Here is a 17,126-nt window from a genome sequence, read left to right as displayed (position 1 = left end):
ATGCATCTTTTTTAAGGACGAGAAGTTTGTAAAATTCTTTATGAAAAGTATAGGGAAGAGTTCTCTCTCAACATATATTTATGAAACACAACCTCCAACAGAACATAACTGTATAGGCTACTGTGTATTATGAGGACTTTAAAAGCAATGAACAACTGTAATAGCTAGAATAAGTTATTTTCATTTGTTTATAAACAAACATTAAGTTAATTATTCAAATCTTGATCTTTAGATCCAGTGGTTACAGAAAACCATGGTATAACAAAATCTTTAGAAATTGTTTTTTATGAAGAAAAATGTCTGGAAGGCTGCTTCACTTGGCCATCAGGTGAACTTTAGGAGAACTGATCCCAAACTTTCAGACAGCTCTTCTCTGCTTTCTCATCCTAAAACAATGATAGCACTGCGGAGCATGAGTCCTGCCAGCACAATTAAGTAATACAAATATTACCTAAGGAGTAAGCCTTCTCTAACTATACTGAGTAATAACATATTTTTCTACTTCTGTAGACACCTGAAAAGACTCCTGCACACTTTGAAATATATTACTCCATTTCAGTCTTTGACTCTGCCATGGTCTCATTGTTGGCCATAATAGTCAGCCTTCAATCTCAACAACAGATACAGGAGGGTTGCACTAATTAGAGCTGCTTTTTATTATCCCTTCCCAAGCAATGAATGATATTCATATTGGGCTAAGAAGAGCATTTTGTGTATTGTCACTATATCAGAAATCTATACAGACAATTCAGTGTGTGCCTACTTGTAACCACTGTGTTCTTTTGGTAGCCTGTTAGTGAAGGAATCAGGAAGTTCCTTACACAACTGTGGTCCAAGTGATTCCATGGTATATCCAACACATTTTAAGAAAAATGTTGCAAGTCTGGGTTCTGCAAATGTAGTTTGATTCTACAAAACATGTCTACCACTCTTCATATTTTTTGCCATAATTATGACATTAACAGGACTCCATTACATATTTCAAAATGTACAATCCGTAGAAACACTGATAATTTCTCCATTATATGGACACTAACTAAGTCACATTTCTGATTTTTTGTAAACCTACTACTGTTACAAGCAACATCTAAGGCCCTGATCCTGCAATCCCTTATGTATTTGTTTAACTTCCCTATGTCCCAGTGGAACTTCTCAGCATAGTAAGGTTAAATGCGCACATTAGTGTTTACAGGATCAGGGACCAACATTTTTCTAACGTCAACATTTAAAAAGTATTTTCTCTATTTTTTCCATTTGACAGCATTTTGTGTACAGTCACTTTTGCCTGTTTGTGTGAGTCTTTCACACACAGCAACAGGGGAAGATTTTTTTTTAAATAGGAAAATTAATTGGAAGACCAAAATTAAATAAATAAAGTTGATAGGGGGGTTCAGTGTCAAATATATTGCCTGTAACTACTTTTAACTACTTAAGAAAATATATTTAGATTTCAAGTTGATGGCATCACCTTGAATAATTCTCATGAAGCAAGAGCACAGATTTATTTCATGTTATTTGTATTGTTCAGCACTAGCCTAACTTTACATATTGTCATAACCTTTAGGCAGGACTTCAAGATAAAAAAATCATTAAATAAACATAACAGCCAAAGCAATGTAAGAGTGAAATGGAAGTGAAAATATTTAAAATAAACCACAAAGTCACAGATGCATACTTGTGTTCATTCTTAATATAGTTTTGTTTTACTTTCAGCTCTTACAGGTCAACCTTTATTCATTCAAGTGTTAAAATTAAATTTCTGTCCCTTCTTTTTTTTTTTTTTTAATCACTTCAATTATTTCTCTAACCAACATTTAGCTAAAAACAAAAACAATCTTTAAGGACAAAAAGATCTTTCAGACATCTGGTTCTCAGCCTCTTCCACTTCACATTTTAAAGAAACAAAATGTTTGTTTATACCCATACTCTACTAAAATATTTGTATAACAAAAATGCTCTTAAGTCTTCTGTAAGCCCTTAATACATGAAAAAGGATGAATATGACACACTGGGCTTAATCTTCAAGGTGTATGTCCAAACGGGGCCTAACTAGTATGAACAATTACCATGATGGCACATATATATAACCAATTAGCAAATGGTTAGTCATTTAGCTATCATGGCCATTGAATTTGCAGATTAGGTCCTCGCATGCTCATGCACTTTTACAACAAAGATCCTTTGTCAGGCTTCTTTTCTGCTAGTTTGTACAATAATTTTTTCTGTTTTATTTATCTTCACCCGTAAGCTACAGCTTTCCAAGTAGATTCTCTTTTATTTAAGTTTTTGATTTCTTATTAGACTACACTTTTAAAACCAAATTCTGGTCTCAGATGTGCATGTAAAAAACCATCCACCAAAGTCGCCAAGAGATGTAGACACGTATCTTGGGGCAGAATCTGATCTTTATATTGACTGCGCTGCTGTAGTTCATTCACACTTCTCTCTAATAACCGTAACCGCCAGCTTGCCGCTATGGAATATATATTGTTAGTGGCCTGCCACGTCTGTCCTATGTGAAGCCAGATATTCCTGCTCTGGGATATTCTGCTGGTAGTCTCTCTCAATCTCTCCTATTTTGAAGCCATTTTACTTCATATTAAATAATTAAAGAGGTACAGGGCCAGAAAGAGATGGGAATAACTCTACAGACCAATGGTTGGGGCACTCACCTGAAAGGTGGGAAACCCCTGTTCAAATCCCTTCTCCCCATCTGGTAGAGGGGAGAATTGAACTGGGCTCTCCCATATCACAGGTGAGTACCATACTAGGCTAAAAGTTATAAAGGGATGTCCTCCTCCTCTCCCCAGCCCATTTTCTGCTGAGTTAGGTGTGCGTAGAGCATGCGAGATAGACAGGTGTTGCCCTGCCTTCACCTGATGTAAGGATCATCTAGGGCTTTGGTGTGAGATAGCGGTCTGGGCACCTACCTGATGCAGGAGTATGCATGGCTAGAAACAGAAAGTTAGGCTCCTAAGTGACTATCACAGCAGAAATGTAGGTGTCAAGTGAGTTTAGGTGCCTATGGGGTTAGACAGCAGCTGAACAAGGTTTTTCATGATTGCAGTGGAGCCTAAATCTGGGTTTTAGGTGCACAAGTCCCTTTGTGGATTTGGGCCTTATACACGTAAGTAGTCCCATTCACTACTCACATGTGCAAAGTTCAGTATGTGCACAAGTGCTTGCAGGGTTTGGGCTTAAGTGAGCAAATGTGGTGAGAGAAAATCTTGTGGGTCACATTCACACCAAAGTCCAGAAACTGGAGCGAGGTACTAAGATGAGGTGGCAAAAAATAGCCACAACCTACATGAGGACAAGGAATACAAGTAGTTAGTAAGAGGCAAGCATCACCCCAAAAGTAGGCAGCAATGACAACACTGGTCAGGAAGTATGTAGATCAGCACCTCTGCTAAAATATTCCAGATGGTATAATTCCAGTGAAGCCCCACCAGGTATTAAAAGCAGTGGGGGCAAAAGACCTATCTGGCTTCAAGATTAAACTCGATAAGTTTATGGAGGAGATGGTATGATGGGATAACATGATTTTGGCAATTAATTGATCTTTAAATATTCATGGTGAATAGGCCCAATGGCCTGTGATGGGATGTTAGATGGGGTGGGATCTGAGTTACTACAGAGAATTCTTTCCTGGGTATCTGGCTGGTGAATCTTGCCCATATGCTCAGGGTTCAGCTGATCGCCATACTTGGGGTTGGGAAGGAATTTTCCTCCAGGGCAGACTGGAAGAGACCCTTCCTCTGTAGCATGGGGCATGGGTCACTTGCTGGAGGATTCTCTGCATCTTGAAGTCTTTAAACCATGATCTGAGGACTTCAATAGCTGAGACATAGATGAGAGGTTTACCACAGGAGTGGGTGGGTGAGATTCTGTGTCCTGCATTGTGCAGGAGGTCAGACTAGATGATCATAACGGTCCCTTCCAACCTGAATATCTATGAATCTATAAAACTGCTATCCCCCTTCACCCAAATGGAAACCTCACATATGACAACCCAGAACCACCACCTGCCCTCATCTGGGATTTATTTTCCTTTAGATCCAAGAAATCTAGCTGCTGCAGTATAAATAACTGATGTAATTTACATCTCCCTTCACAAGCATAATTGAACTGGCCTTATATGTCCTCTGAGAAAAACCAAATTACCTTCTCCTGGTCTGTCAATATTCAATGCTTTTTAAATACCGGGTTAATCCATTTGCTATTAACATAGGTATAAGAGTGATATTTTAGCAGGCATTTAAGTAGATTCTACCTTTGGCCCACTCCTTAGAGAAAAGTCATGGCTTGAGGAGTTTCTATGTATTTTAGGATTTTATGCTGCTGTCATCACGGTATCTGAGCATTTTCGCTGCAGTACTGGAGAACCTTACAATAAGGTATTTCCATACAGAGAGTAAAGCAGCAAACCATGAACTGTGTGTGTGATCCTAGGATGCTGCCACAACTCTCACTTTATTTAGGCTGAAGCTTGAATGCTGAAACAATCTGAGAAGTCAAGATACTGCAGCATGGCATGCCAGGTCATGTTTTAGGAGAATTGTAAAGTGACTCTTCATCACTATTAACAAAAAGATTATTTTATTAATAATAATTGTATCTAGGTCTTATATAGTGCTTTTCAACTGCAGACCTCAAGGTGCTTTACTTCTATTTAAAAATATCTTAAGCCAATAAAAAATTCCAAAATAAAAGATAAACCCATTTTAAATTAAAAACATGTTTATTAACACAGATTCAATATTTTCTTCCTTAATGTTCTGATGGCCTTTATTCCATCCTCCTCCCACATCATCTGGATTTCCCTTGCTATACTGAAAGATTTGTTTTAATCTTCTGGGTTTCCTTTTACTGTTGTGAGATTTTTAAAAATATATATATTTTATTAAATGTTTAAAAGCTGACTCAGAAGTTACACCATAACTCTGATTCAGCTTTCTTAAACACAGATACTGAGTCAAAGAATCTGGCCACATGATGGAAGCACCATTCAGAGCCACAAGCAGCAGCTGCTTCTGAAGGGCAAACAGCTGTTTTACCTGCAAAACTTTTCACAAAATTCCCTCAACAGTATCAACACTTATTTATTGAGTTATTTTAAATGTGATAATCATAATTTTAAATATAGTACATATATTAGGAATTATCAATGGACAAAAACATTTACAAACTGGCTCAGTGCCAACAAAGGATTCTTCCCCTGTCTTGAAGGCCACCAAACTCATGAACTGAGAGACTCAGGGAGGAGAAGTAAATTGCAGAACTGTGGACCCCACACTGAAAACACATATCCATAGTTCCCCTTCCTGTAAATCAATGGTCTTACTTGCTAGAGCACCATGACTGATCACAACTGCCACAGAATTACAAAAGAAAGAGATTATCTCAAAGATCACTGGGGCATAAACCAGTTAGAATTTTACAGGCCAAACAAACACTTTAAACTTCACCCACAAATGAACTGACAGACAGTGCAGATCACGAAACACATATGCAATGTGCTATTAACGAAAATCTCACTTAATAATGGTCAGGCAGTTACTTATGCTGGGTAAGTAATGTAGCCACTCTATCATGGCACCATCAGCCGAGACATCAAGCGCATCAACCTACCATTATAATGAAAAAGGGAGAGTCCAAGCAAAAGAGGGCTGTTTGTTCTTGAGCTCCACAGAGGCAAGACAGGGAGTTCAAGAAGAACCAAGGGTAAAGATATGAGTTACACTGTGGTCACGGGCAGTTTATCCTGTTGTAACAAAGAAGGATCTTTCAGTTCATATGGTTGTTATGAAGGGCATGCAAGAGCTGAATGAACCCATCATTAGAGAAGGACCAGTGGCAATATCACATATCTAGAAAATCTGCAGGTAATATTTTAGGATACAAAGTACAGCTTCCAGGATTTTAATTAAGCCAAAATGCTACTACCAAAAATTTCAAATGTAATGATATATTTGCTTCTGTCAGAAATGAAGATGAAGACCAATTAACTATGCACAACTCTGTAGCCCAGAACTCTGTAGGATTTGCATTATTATCTGATAATGGACATTTTTCAAGCATGATATTAAGTTCAATTTTTTTAATCAGTCATGGAAACACAGATAATAGACCAAAAACCTGACTACCACGTGGTTAATAAAACACTGGATTATTATTTTTTATTAGTAGTCCTATAGTACTGCAAAGCTTTGTACCCTCTCCCTCACTTTTATGCCCCTATTCTCTAAAAATAACGCAGCATGAGGCCTGCACAAATTCCGGAGTCCCTGCAAGCAAACTTATCTACATCCATACTGCATCCATCCATTTCTAATAAATGGTGGACTGTGAAGTATGTAAAGTCAGGGAAATTGGTACCTAAATTAAGGAATATTGTGGTATAAAAGATCACTAAAAATGCTCCATAGCAGATGGTTGTCCACTACTATGTTGTGGTCTTTAAGACATGAAAATTTTAACAAACAGAGCTTTTTGTTCCATTGGTATCTGTGTTCAGCTATAATACTAATATACTATTGAAAAGACTCAACTACTAGTATAGGGTCTAATTTTGTAGGGGTTTCTTTTGTGAGCGTGTCCTTTATGAATGGTTTCAGAGTAGCAGCCGTGTTGGTCTGTATTCGCAAAAAGAAAAGGAGGACTTGTGGTACCTTAGAGACTAACCAATTTATTTGAGCATAAGCTTTCGTGAGCTACAGCTCTCACTGATCTTGGGAGACAGGCCAGTCCTTGCTTCCAGGCATCCCCCGAACCTGAAGCAAATACTCACCAGCAACCACACACCACACAACAGAACCACTAACCCAGGAACCTATCCTTGCAACAAAGCCCGTTGCCAACTGTGCCCATATATCTATTCGGGGACATCATCATAGGGCCTAATCACATCAGCCACAATATCAGAGGCTCATTCACCTGCACATCTACCAATGTGATATATGCCATCATGTGCCAGCAATGCCCCCTGCCATGTACATTGGTCAAACTGGACAGTCTCTATGTAAAAGAATAAATGGACACAAATCAGACGTCAAGAATTATAATATTCAAAAACCAGTCGGAGAACACTTCAATCTCTCTGGTCACTCAATTACAGACCTAAAAGTGGCAATACTTCAACAAAAAAAAACTTCAAAAACAGACTCCAACGAGAGACTGCTGAATTGGAATTAATTTGCAAACTGGATACAATTAACTTAGATTTGAATAGAGACTGGGAGTGGATGGGTCATTACACAAAGTAAAACTATTTCCACATGTTTATCCCCCCCTCGCACCCTCCCCTGTTCCTCAGACGTTCTTGGTTCTTGTCAACTGCTGGAAATGGCCCACCTTGATTAACACTACAAAAGGTCGTTTCCTACCCCCCCCCCCCCCCCGCTCTCCTGCTCGTAATAGCTCACCTTAAGTGATCACTCTGGTTACAGTGTGTATGGTAACACCCATTGTTTCATGTTCTCTATGTACATAAATCTCCCCACTGTATTTTCCACTGAGTGCATCCGATGAAGAGAGCTCTAGCTCACAAAAGCTTATGCTCAAATAAATTTGCTAGTCTCTAAGGTGCCACAAGTCCTCCTTTTCTTTTTCCTTTATGGATGTAATTGTGCTGTTAGAGTTGCTTTACCTGTTTTGCAGGATTTCTTAAGTATTTGTTTTAATAAATGTTAGCTTTATCTTTGGTATTCTTGAAGTGTTTTTCCCTTGAAGCATTTACAATGATCACACCTGTGGGACCTGCTTTTCTTTTTCTCATTCCATGATCATATAAAATCATGTGTTATTGACCATTTTTAGCATGAATTGATGTACATAATAATGCACAAAAAGCAAAAGTGTTCAAAATATTTTGTTCTCTATTTCAAAAGAAGCTGGATGAGGTTTTCATAACTTACAATGATAACAAAATACTTTCTATTACATCAGTGACTAGGGAGAATTTTTAAATGGCATCTGATTGTTAAATATATAGGACTAGATAACATGCAACTAGGGCTGTCGACTAATCCTAGTTAACTCAAAAAAATTAATCACTATTTTAAAAAGTAATTGTGATTAATCATGGTTTTAATCACACTGTTAAACAATAGACTACCAATTGACATTTATTAAATATTTTTGGATATTTTTCTACATTTTCAGATATATAGACTTCAGCTACAACACAGAATACAAAGTGTACAGTGCTCACTTTATATTATTTTTATTACAAGTATTTGCACTGTAAAAACAATAAACAATAGTATTTTTCAATTCATCTCATTCAAGTACTGTAGTGCAATCACTTTATCGTGAAAGTGCAACTTACAAATGTAGATTTTTTTTTGTTACATAACTGCTCTCAAAAACAAAACAATGTAAAACTTTAGAGCCTACAAGTCCACTTAGTCCTACTTCTTGTCCAATCATTAAGACAAACAACTTCATTTACATTTACAGGAGATAACGTTGCCCGCTTCTTATTTACAACGTCACCTGACAGTAAGAACAGGCATTTGCATGGCACTTTTGTAGCCAGCATTGCAAGGTATTTATGTGCCAGATATGCTAAACATTCGTATGCCCCTTCATGCTTCGGCCACCATCCCAGAGGACATGCTTCCATGCTGATGACGCTCGTTAAAAAAATAATGCATTAATTAAATTTGTGACTGAACTCCTTGGGAGAGAATTGTATGCCTCCTTCTGTTTTACCCGCATTCTATCATATATTTCCATGTTATGGAAGTCTCAGATAATGACCCAGCACATTGTTTTAAGAGCATAGCTTTGACAAAACGCAAAGAAGGTACCAATGTGAGATTTCTAAAGACAGATACAGCACTCGACCCAAGGTTTAAGAATCTGAAGTGCCTTCCAAAATCTGAGAGGGTCGAGGTGTGAAGAATGCTTTCAGATGTCTTAAAAAGAGCAACACTCCGATGCGGAAACTACAGAACCCGAACAGCCAAAAAAGAAAATCAATCATCTGCTGTTGGCATCTGACTCAGATGATGAAAATGAACATGCATTGGTCTGCACTATTCTGAATAGTTATCGAGCAGAACCCGACATCAGAATGAACACATGTCCTCTGGAATGGAGGTTGAAGAGACATATGAATCTTTAGCACATCTGGCACATAAATATCTTGCGACGCCGGCTATGACAGTGCCATGAGAACACCTGTTCTCACTTTCAGATGACACTGTAAACAAGAAGCAGGCAGCATTACCTCCTGCAAATGTAAACAAACTTGTTTGTCTTAGTGGTTGGCGAAACAAGAAGTAGGACTGAGTGGACTTGTACGCTCTAAAGTTTTACACTGTTTTGTTTTTGAATGCAGGTTTTTTGTACATAATTCTACATTTGTAAGTTTAACTTTCATGATAAAGAGATTGCACTACAGTATTTGAATGAGATGAATTGAAAAATACAATTTTGTTTATCGTTTTTACAGTGCAAATATTTGTAATAAAATAATAATATAAAGTGAGCACTGTACACTTTGTATTCTGTGTTGTAATTGAAATCAATATATTTGAAAATGTAGACAATATTTAAATTAATGGTATTCTATTATTGTTTAACAGCACAATTAATCACGCGATTAATTGTGGGGTTTTTTTTAAATCAGCCCTACTTGCAACCAATGAATTAGATTTCTCTAAGAAATTATTAATGAGGAATCATAACTGAAATAGTGTGATTCTAGTTGTGTCCTGCAACAATGTGTTCTTGCCCTACTACTGTTTGGCATCTTTATCAATAAGTTGGAAGAAAAATATAAAATCAGTACTGGTCGAGTTTCCTGAGGACACAAAGAATAGTGGAGTGATAAATAATGATAAGGACAAGTCAGTTCTAGAGAGTCATCTGGACCACATGGTAAACTTGGCTCATTCAAACAACATATATTTTAATACAGCCAAAAGTAAATCATAAAACACAGGAACAAAGAACGTAGGTCACACTTTCAGGATGAAGGACTCTATTCTGGAAAACAGTGATTCTAAAAAAGGATCATGCTGGATAACCAAGTGAACAGGAGTGCCCTGGGCAAGGCTGTGGCTAAAAAGGGTAATGCAATCTTTGGATGTATAAAATGGGAAATATCAAGTAGGAATAGATATATGGTATTGTCTCTGTAAAGAGCATTGGTGAGACCACTATTACTCTATCCAGTTCTGGAGTCTTCATTTCAAAAAAAGATGTTGGAAAATTGAAAATGTTTCAGAAAAGAGCTACAAGAATTACATGAATTTTGAAATCCTACCTTTCAGAGACCTAAGAAACTCAATCTTCAGCTTATCAAACAGAAAGTTTAGAAGTATCTTGATCACTGTTTATTAGTACCACAGTTTATTAGTACCCGGGGAGGAGATTTCATTTAGCAAGAAGTTCTTTAATCTATCAGACAAGATCCAATGGATGAAAGCTGAAACTAGACAAATTCAGACTGGAAATAAGGTGAATTTTTTTTTTTTTTTTTTTTTTAACAGTGAGAGTAATTAACCATTAGTACAACTTACCAAAGGATGTAGTGGATCTCCATCACTTGAAGTCTTTAAATCCAGAAACTGGATATCTTTCTAAAAAAGACATACTCTAGTCAACCAGAAGATAGGAACCCGAGACAGGAGTCACTTGGCCTGTGTTATGCGGGAGATCAGATTAGATCATCATAATGTTCTCATCTAGCCTTAAAAATCTATAAAGTAGTTAAACCAATTTAAATAGCATTTAAAATCCTGTATTTTTATAAACAAAAGCCATTGATGGTGTAGATGTATTGATACAATTTATGATGGGGATTCAATAAACAGCAACAGACCTAAACCTTAGCCTCATTTAAGAATAGAGCTAGAGGTCGAACTACTTGACATTTTCCTTTAAATCAAAGTGCTGTTAATTCAAGCGTGAGACAAAGACAGAAAACAGAGGGACATTCTAGAACCCTGAAATGTTCTATAATCAGTGATACGAAGACGAGTCACACAGACATCATTATACATGTGAACTATTCATATGGATTGCTGGATTCTAAATTAACTTTAACCAATAAAGAAAAGTATCTAGATATCACTGTGAAGAGTTCAGTGAAAACATCTGCTAAATGGACAGAGATGATCAAAAAACAAAAAGTGCTTACACTGGATAAAGAAAGTGATAAAGAGTAATACAAATATAATATAATGCCATTATATAAATTGATTGTAGTTCCTCATTTTAAATACAGTATTCAATTTCTGGTCACCTCATTCCGAAAACGGCATAGCAGAAAACAGAGTCCAGAGAAGGGATACAGAAATTATTACAGTCATGGAAGGACTGAGGAGAGTTTAAATGTTCAAGATAATGTAGATTACAGAGGAAATGAAGAAGGGGGTGGGGGATAGACAGAGGTATATAAAATGAACAGTTTTAGAGAAGTTTAATCAAGCACTCTTATCTATCCTTTCTCATAATAATAGAACAAGATCAGGGTGATAGGTGCCTTAAAAAAAACAAAGCAGACAGTTTAACTAGAGGCAGCCAATGAAATTAAATGGCAACAAATGCAAAACTGACAAAAGGAAATGCTTCTTTTTAACCACACAAAATTAACCAGTGAACTCATTGTCATGAAGTATTATTGAGGCCCAGAACTAGCCCAATTAAAAAAAAAAAGAATTAGACACTTATATGAATAATAGGACCATCCACAATTACATAAAATAGAAAATTTAAGAGACTGAAATGACTTATCTATGCAGATTCCTCTGCTGTCACTTATCATTGTAATATCTCATAACCTAAGCTCATGCTTCAAGATGTAAACCAACCACTAATTACTTAGACTAGGAAGAAACCAATTGTCAATTATGGGGATTCTTGTACCTTACATTGAAGAATCTGGTGCTGAACACTATTAAAAAACAAGATAGTGAACTGAATAGGCACTGCCCTCATTTGCCAGTATGGCAATTCCTATGTACCTATTAAAGGACAGTCTCAGGAGCAAAATTGAATCCCTTGGCAAGTTCACCCTTTATACCAGGAAACTGCAAAACATTATAGTGCACACACACTTTACTGTTTCTGATATCACTTTTCAAAGAACTACAAAACATCTTTCAACAATGTCAAAACAAAGACTGACCTGGTGAGAAAAACAAACGTTTCTGAGCATAAAAACACAAACAAGCATGTAAGTTACTTAACACGTCATGATCAAAATGAAAAGAGAAAACTATGGTAAAAAAAAAATCGGTGTGCATTAGACCATCCAGACAAAGCCTACAAAAACTCTGGGAAACACAGGGTTTGTTAAAATATACCACACTAACAGTGCCACCTGTTACAGCTCACTATGCTGTTGCTGCAGCGTCAGAGCCTGTGGTTCCGCGTGCTAAAGCTCACCCTATGGCATTAACAAAACCCTAACCTCTCCATCGCCTTCATCTCCCCCCTGTGTTTTTGCTGGAACCTAGCTTGGGTCTGAAGGGAGCTGCTCTACAGAGCATGAGGCCCTGCTAGCCAAGCTAAAACAAGAGATGGCTTCTGCCTTGGTGTGAACATCTTTAGTGTTGGGCATTACTTTTGTTCCCACTGCAAACTGATACTTAGCTGGTCAGTAAAAGCGTACAAAGTGCTGGAGACAGCACCAGTCAGTGGGTGAAGAGCAATCTCAGAAACCCTGGCTTCAGTAGGGCCAGCTAGGACCCTGGAGGCATACTGCAGGATTTAGATGTCTGGTCCTTGGCACTGGCAGGGGGAAGACAGTTATTATTGTTGATACCATATTACGTTATAAAATTAACACTGACACTGTGGGATACTACCTGCTCAGAAATGAGAACAGGGTCCAATGTGGGTACTGGTCATGTGATCTCAATGAGCTAGGAGAGGGTCATTCACAACCCAACCAGGAATTAGAAGTTGTAGGGGTGGCAACAAATACAAGGGCGATAGTGGGAAGGGATACCGGGTAGCGATGAGTAAGGACAGCAGCAAAGGCAATGAGGGAAAACAATGGCCACGGCAGCCAGGAGAAGGGAAATGGAGTGAGAGCCAGAACAGTTCTAGAGAGACGTTGGTCATGCCAACACCAATGGAAAGAGCGGCAACTGAGTGGGGAAGGTGACATGGGGAATAACGAAAACGATCGTATCCAGGAGAATGATGGCAAAAGCAACTGCGATGAGGGAAATGGCAGCAAGAACAACATGGGAAACTGATGGCAAAAGCAACCACGTGATACCAGGGACACGATGCCAACAAGGGTGTCGGGGCGCAGTGACACGACGCCAATGCCACAGGTGACGGCGAGGGCAGCATCCAGAACATGATGCTGATGACAGTGACGAGAGGGACAGGACGCCAACAACAGTAACGAGGGAGACCGCAGAGATGGCGCTGGGAACACAATGCCTGTGATGGTAACCGGGGGGGGGCTGGGGGGAACGGCACCAGGAATACAAAGCCAGCAACACCCACAAGAGGGATGGCCTGAGGAAGACGAAGCCAGCGAGGGAGGCAGCAGAGATGGCGCTAGGACCACGATGCCAACGAGGAGGATGGCACCAGGGACACTACGCCCAACATTGCGATGGCACCAGGGACACGACGCTGAGGCCAACAATGAGAGAGACAGTTGGGGAGTGGCAAGGAACGCAATGCCAAGGCCGACGACAAGGGGGACAACACCCGGGACACGATGCCGACGCCGGTGATGAAGGAGACAGCTGGGATGGGACAAGAAACACAACACCGAGGCTGACACCGAGAGGGGGACGACACCCAGGACACAACGCCGGACGCCGGTGATGAAGAAGATCGTTGGGATGGGCAAGGAACATGACGCCCGAGGCCAAAGGGGATGAAACACCCGGGACATGACACCCAGGGCTGACGATGAGAGATACCGTTGAAATGGGGCAAGGAACACGACGCCGAGGCCGACGCCAAGGGGGGACAACACGCGGGACAACGCCGCCAAGCCGACAATGACTGATACAGTTGGGATGGGGCAAGGAACACAACGCCGAGGCCGAAGCCGAGGGGGACAACACACAGGACACGACACCGATGCCCTTGATGAAGGAGATGGTTAGAACGGGGCAAGAAACACGACGCCGAGGGGGACGTCGAGGGATACAGTTCGGATGGGGCAAGGGACACGCTGCCGAGGGGGGACGACACCCGGGACACGACGCCGAGGGGGACGACGAGGACACAGTTGGGAATGGGGCGAGGGGGACGCCGCCAAGGGGGATGCCGAGGGACACAGTGGGGATGGGGCGAGGGGGACACAGTTGGGATGGGTCGAAGGACACGACGCCCGAGGGTGACGACAAGGGACACAGTTGGGATTGGGGCGAGGGGACGCCGCCGAGGGGGGACGCCGAGGGACACAGTTGGGATGGGGCTAGGGGGACACAGTTGGGATGGGGCGAAGGACATGCCGCCAAGGGGGCCGCCGAGGGGACACAGTTGGATGGGGCGAGGGACACCACACCCGGGACAACGATGCTGAGGGGGACACAGTTGGGATGGGGGGGAGGGGGGACGCAGCCAAGGGGGACGCCGAGGGACACAGTTGGGATGGGGCGAGGGGAACACAGTTGGGATGGGTCGAAGGACACGACGCCGAGGGGGACAGCGAGGGACACAGTGGGATGGGGGCGAGAGGACACCACACCCGGGACACAACGCCAAGGGGGACGGCGAGTGGGACAGTTGGGATGGGGCAAGGGACACGCCGCCGAGGGGGGACGCCAAGGGACACAGTGGGATGGGGCGAGGGACACCACACCCGGGACACGATGCCGAGGGGGGATGCCGAGGGACACAGTCGGGATGGGGCGAGGGGGATGCTGAGGGACACAGTCGGGATGGGGCGAGGGGGGACGCCGCTGCGGGGGACGACACCCAGGACACGACGCCAAGAGGGGGATGGCGAGGGGGACAGTTGGGATGGGGCAAGGGACACCACACCCGGGACACGATGCCGAGGGGGACGCTGAGGGACACAGTGGGATGGGGCGAGGGACACCACACCCGGGACAAGATGCCGAGGGGGGCGGCGAGGGGGACACAGTGGGATGGGGCGAGGGAGACACAGTTGGGATGGGGCGAGGGCGACACGATGCCGGGGGGGGACGGCGAGGGGGATGGGGCGAGGGGGACACGATGCCGGGGGGGGGCGGCGAGGGAGACGCAGTTGGGATGGGGCGAGGGGAAGCAGTGGGATGGGGCGAGGGCGACACGATGCCGAGGGGGGCGGCAAGGGGGACGCAGTGGGATGGGGCGAGGGCGACACGACGCCGAGGGGGGGCGGCGAGGGGGACGCAGTTGGGATGGGGCGAGGGGACACGATGCCGGGGGGGACGGCGAGGGGGATGCAGTTGGGATGGGGCGAGGGCGACACGATGCCGGGGGGGGCGGCGAGGGGGACACAGTTGGGATGGGACGAGGGGCGACAAGATGCCGAGGGGGGGCGGCGAGGGGGACACAGTTGGGATGGGACGAGGGGGACACGATGCCGGCGGGGGCGGCGAGGGGGACCGCAGTGGGATGGGGCGAGGGGGGACACAGTTGGGATGGGACGAGGGCGACACAATGCTGAGGGGGACGGCGAGGGGGACGGCGAGGGGGATGGGGCGAGAGCGACACGATTGCCGAGGGGGGCGGCGAGGGGGACGCAGTTGGGATGGGGCGAGGGGGACACGATGCCGAGGGGGGCGGCGAGGGGGGACGATGCCGAGGGGGAAGCAGTGGGATGGGGCGAGGGGGGACAATGCCGAGGGGGGCGGCGAGGGGGACGCAGTTGGGATGGGGCGAGGGGACACGATGCCGGGGGGGGGCGGCGAGGGGGGACGCAGTTGGGATTGGGGCGAGGGGGACACGATGCCGGGGGGGGCGGCGAGGGGACGCAGTGGGATGGGGCGAGGGGGAACGATGCGAGGGGGGCGGCGAGGGGGACGATGCCGAGGGGGGGCGGCGAGGGGGACGCAGTTGGGATGGGGCGAGGGGGGACACGATGCCGGGGGGGGGCGGCGAGGGGGACGCAGTGGGATGGGGCGAGGGGGGACGATGCCGGGGGGGGGCGGCGAGGGGGACGCAGTGGGATGGGGCGAGGGGGGGCGGCGAGGGGGACGCAGTGGGATGGGGCGAGGGGGACGATGCCGGGGGGGGGCGGCAAGGGGGACGCAGTGGGATGGGGCGAGGGGGACACGATGCCGGGGGGGGGGCGGCGAGGGGGGACGCAGTGGGATGGGGCGAGGGGGACACGATGCCGGGGGGGGGGGCGGCGAGGGGGACGCAAGTGGGATGGGGGCGAGGGGGGACACGATGCCGGGGGGGGGCGGCGAGGGGGACGCAGTGGGATGGGGCGAGGGGGACACGATGCCGGGGGGGGGCGGCGAGGGGGGCGCAGTGGGATGGGGCGAAGGGGACACGATGCCGGGGGGGGGCGGCGAGAGGGGGACCGCAGTGGGATGGGGCGAGGGGGACGATGCCGGGGGGGCGGCGAGGGGGACGCAGTGGGATGGGGCGAGGGGGGCGGCGAGGGGGACGCAGTTGGGATGGGGCGAGGGGGGACACGATGCCGAGGGGGGCGGCGAGGGGGACGCAGTGGGATGGGGCGAGGGGGACACGATGCCGAGGGGGGGGCGGCGAGGGGGACGCAGTGGGATGGGGCGAGGGGGAAGATGCCGAGGGGGGCGGCGAGGGGGACGCAGTGGGATGGGGCGAGGGGGACGATGCCGAGGGGGGCGGCGAGGGGGAAGCAGTGGGATGGGGCGAGGGGGGGCGGCGAGGGGGACGCAGTGGGATGGGGCGAGGGGGGACACGATGCCGGGGGGGGGCGGCGAGGGGGACGCAGTGGGATGGGGCGAGGGGGGACACGATGCCGGGGGGGGCGGCGGAGGGGGACGCAGTGGGATGGGGGCTAGGGACGGGGGGACGCAGTTGGGATGGGGCGAGGGGGACGATGCCGAGGGGGGCGGCGAGGGGGACGCAGTTAGGATGGGGCGAGGGGGACACGATGCCGGGGGGGGCGGCGAGGGGGACGCAGTTGGGATGGGGGCGAGGGGGACGATGCCGAGGGGGGCGGCGAGGGGGACGACTCTGAGATAGCGCGT

At 45.3% G+C, this 17,126-nt stretch overlaps 1 protein-coding gene across 5 annotated transcripts in view; it reads right to left on the bottom strand.

The window, feature by feature from the left end:
* The window catches only part of ATXN7 (ataxin 7), a 127,556-nt gene extending 116,879 nt beyond the window's left edge, over positions 1–10,677 (bottom strand). For all 5 annotated transcript variants that reach the window (XM_073350988.1, XM_073350990.1, XM_073350986.1 and 2 more), the window contains exon 1: positions 10,533–10,677. The gene's annotated coding sequence lies outside the window, so the exon portion shown is untranslated. The remainder of the gene's footprint in view (positions 1–10,532) is intronic.
* Between the last annotated feature and the right edge of the window lie 6,449 nt (positions 10,678–17,126).

The sequence above is a fragment of the Lepidochelys kempii genome, chromosome 7 (assembly GCF_965140265.1).
Source record: "Lepidochelys kempii isolate rLepKem1 chromosome 7, rLepKem1.hap2, whole genome shotgun sequence".
In the NCBI taxonomy this organism is placed as follows: Eukaryota; Metazoa; Chordata; order Testudines; family Cheloniidae; genus Lepidochelys; species Lepidochelys kempii.
The sequence above is the reverse complement of the archived record's forward strand: the minus strand, read 5'-3'. Positions and strand labels throughout refer to the sequence as shown.